Source organism: Myotis brandtii, unplaced genomic scaffold, assembly GCF_000412655.1.
Source record: "Myotis brandtii unplaced genomic scaffold, ASM41265v1 scaffold95, whole genome shotgun sequence".
Lineage (NCBI taxonomy): Eukaryota > Metazoa > Chordata > Mammalia > Chiroptera > Vespertilionidae > Myotis > Myotis brandtii.
Window position 1 is genome coordinate 1,017,770 of NW_005371920.1, and position 3,066 is coordinate 1,020,835.

The 3,066-nt window shown below is 37.5% G+C and overlaps 1 protein-coding gene across 2 annotated transcripts in view; it reads left to right on the forward strand.

Annotated features, from left to right (window-relative positions):
* GRXCR2 (glutaredoxin, cysteine rich 2) overlaps nt 1–3,066 on the forward strand; it is a 54,863-nt gene that overhangs the window by 31,359 nt on the left and 20,438 nt on the right. The window contains exon 1 of one of the 2 annotated variants that reach the window (XM_014533153.1): nt 1,627–1,637. The exons of the other annotated variant lie outside the window; for it this stretch is intronic. The gene's annotated coding sequence lies outside the window, so the exon portion shown is untranslated. Of the gene's footprint in view, nt 1–1,626; nt 1,638–3,066 lie in introns of those variants that run through there. 2 annotated transcript variants of the gene reach the window in all.

The following is a 3,066-nucleotide window of genomic DNA, read 5'->3' on the forward strand; positions in this document are numbered from 1 at the left end:
GTGGGGAAGGCCTGGGGAGGGATGGGAGCAGGGTAAAGGGGATCAGTGGGGGGAGGGAGAGGACACATCTGTAATACTTTCAACAATAAAGATAAAATTTTTAAAAAGTAATGAGCCCCATAATGAGCTTATAAATTGAGTGATTTTATTTATGTAAGTCAGGCACGTCAAACTCAAAGGCTAACATGGGCCAAATAAACAAGGTTTAAGTTTATGTGGGCCGCAAAAAAACAAAAGCTTCAATTTTCATAGAAATGTAGGTTTATTTCGATGGAGACATGCTGAATACAATGGGCTGAAATAAATGAGTAATTGTTAACATAAAATAATAGAACATTTTAATAAAAGTTAATATTTTTTCTTGAACATTAACTTACCAGACACTGAATAACTGTACAAATTAATAAGCATAACACAAATAAACCTATTTTTCTTGTTCTCCGAAAGTGAAATATTTCGTGTTGTGCACACCAAACAAGTCAGTCCAAGACTAATGACATGGCAATTGGCTGCTAAAATATTCGCTGCTAGTATTAGTGGAGAGAAATGGTGTGCCTGCATGTAAGGCGTGTAAGGGAAATGAATGCAACACGATTATATTTAATCAGTCATTAGCGAATGTTGAAGTTCTTTATTAATAATTATGTATAACAGGATATTGTAAAAATTAAGTTATGAAATTTTTATTAAAATATTTCTTACATACTGTTATATTGGCTGGGCCGCAAAAATATTCATTGTGGGCTACATGTGACCCGCGGGCTGTGAGTTTGACATGCTTGTGTAAGTAATTTCTACTTTCAATGACCCATCAAAATTTTCTGCAATTGGGCACAGTCCTGAGTAAGTGATTTTACCTTAAATTTGATTTAAGTCAAAGTCCCTTCTTTCTGTATTTAAATGGACTGAAAAATATGTTTTTAATAAAAAGTATGATTTCTTATTATTTGAACTCAGCCAGAGGGAAAATGGTAGAAGTTTGAAGATTTAATTTTCTCCAGCAAATTGCATAAATTCATCTGTACTTTAAAATGTTAGCTACAGTTTACTTTAAAAATATTGTGTTTTCTAATATTAAAATCAATATTAGCTCATTATCAGACATTTAGAAATATATATAAAAGTATGAAAAAATAAAAATCACCACCTACTTAGAATCATTGTTAACATTATAATGTATTTAAATTTGAGTCTTTTTCTCCTATACAATTTTACATACTGAATTCTAAATCACAGGACCAAAAAATTGTGTTATACCTTTCCCTACTTAATTTGTATATAAACATTTTTGCATATTATTTCAAACTCATTGTGAATCTTTAAAAAATGACTATGGAATATTTTACATTGTAAATTTCCTACTGTTGAACATTGAAGTTTTTTTCAATGTTTTTGCTATTATGAATAATGTTCTGGAGAACATATTTATCTATATAAATATTTTTCTCCATTTCAACTTCTTTTCTTGGGAGTGCTCCTAACCACTTCTGGTTTGACACTGCCCGATTTGATCACTTTTTGGTCCAATAAACTCTTCAAATTTTTAACATTCCTTCTTCTATCTTTTAACAGTTCTGGTGTCAGCAGAGGGGACTGAAGGAGGCCCCCAACAGCCCAGGAGCAATTAGCAACCAGATGTAGGTGCCATTGAGCCCCTGAGTCAGTGTTCTCTTGCTGCTACTGGCGGTTGGGTGTAAGCCCCTTAGACCCTGGATCCTACTCTGCAGCTTTTGAGTTATGAGCTTTTAGACTTTATTCGAGCATCCCTTTTTGTCAGAGTTTGATTGGATACGACTTAGAAACCGAACTGGGTCCCGGGTTGGACTGATTCTAACTTAAACTGGACGGGCCCAGTGTGAGGCCTCAGTGTTCGGTGGCTAGTGTGAGACCTGCTGGGCCACCCCACTCTCTCCAGAGTCCGCAGATGGTTTCCTGGGAAAACTGGCAGAAGCCAGCAAAGGTCAAGAATTCTCACCCAAGTCAGCTCGCCCAGATCTCCATGGTGGTGCTTGGGTGAGAGAGGAAGGGGAAGGCTCGTGTCCCTTCCTTTCCAAGTTCCTATTGGCAGGAAAAACATTAGTTATCGATCCTCTCTCCCAGGGACAGCTCTTGCCTTCTTGTTTATCTCATTTTGTGACCTGAGTACTTTGCCTGGCAGCCGTCAGGTTGGGTGCCCCCCAAATACAGCTGGACAGAAATGTGGGTTGCACTCCATTCTAGGCTAGGGTCCTACCGACTATTGCAGCTCTCAGAGGAATTGTCCACGTCTTTCCTTCTTCCTTGTGCTTATCTTTGGGAGTGGCTCTGGGTCTTAAGCAGGTGGCATCTTTTACACCCTCTTTGGAGATGCCTTTTGTGTCTATGGGGTTGTTCAATACTGTGAGGAATGTTTACTGTTTGTCCCGGTGAAACCTGACATGATAATGGAAAAGATTTTTTTTTAAGTAGCTCTATGATCAGACATTGGTCAAATTGGATGCTGATATTCAGAGCCTGATAGGAGCTTCTTTTTAAAACCTTCTCCCCTAAGCTAAAATAAAACTGTGTACCTAGAGGGAAAGAAAAACATTCTGAAGCCATTATGGAAGGCTTTACTAAAATATTCCAAAGAAACACAGCTGTAAATCTAGATCATAGAAATATTTTTTTAATTAAATTTATTAGGCTGACATTGGTTAATAACACAGAATAAGTGTAAAGTGTATAGTTCTATAACATATCATCTGTATATTGCATTGTGTGCTCACCACCCATAGTCTAGTCTCCCTCCAGCACCATATCTTAGACCCTCTTTGGATTTCCATTAGTTGATGATCTCCCTGGTATAAAGAAGCAAACTGAGGACAATTGTAGTTGGATGTCTGGGTCAGCCTCTTGATGTCATTCAGGCTGCAACCCGATTCTTCAAGGAATTAAAAACAATTACCTAGAACGAACTCTCCAAAAATTCATCTGGAATAAAAAAAGACCCCGAATAGCTGCAGCAATCCTGAGAAAGAAGAAAGTAGGTGGGATCTCAATACCAGATATCAAGCTGTATTACAAAGCCACTGTTCTCAAAACTGC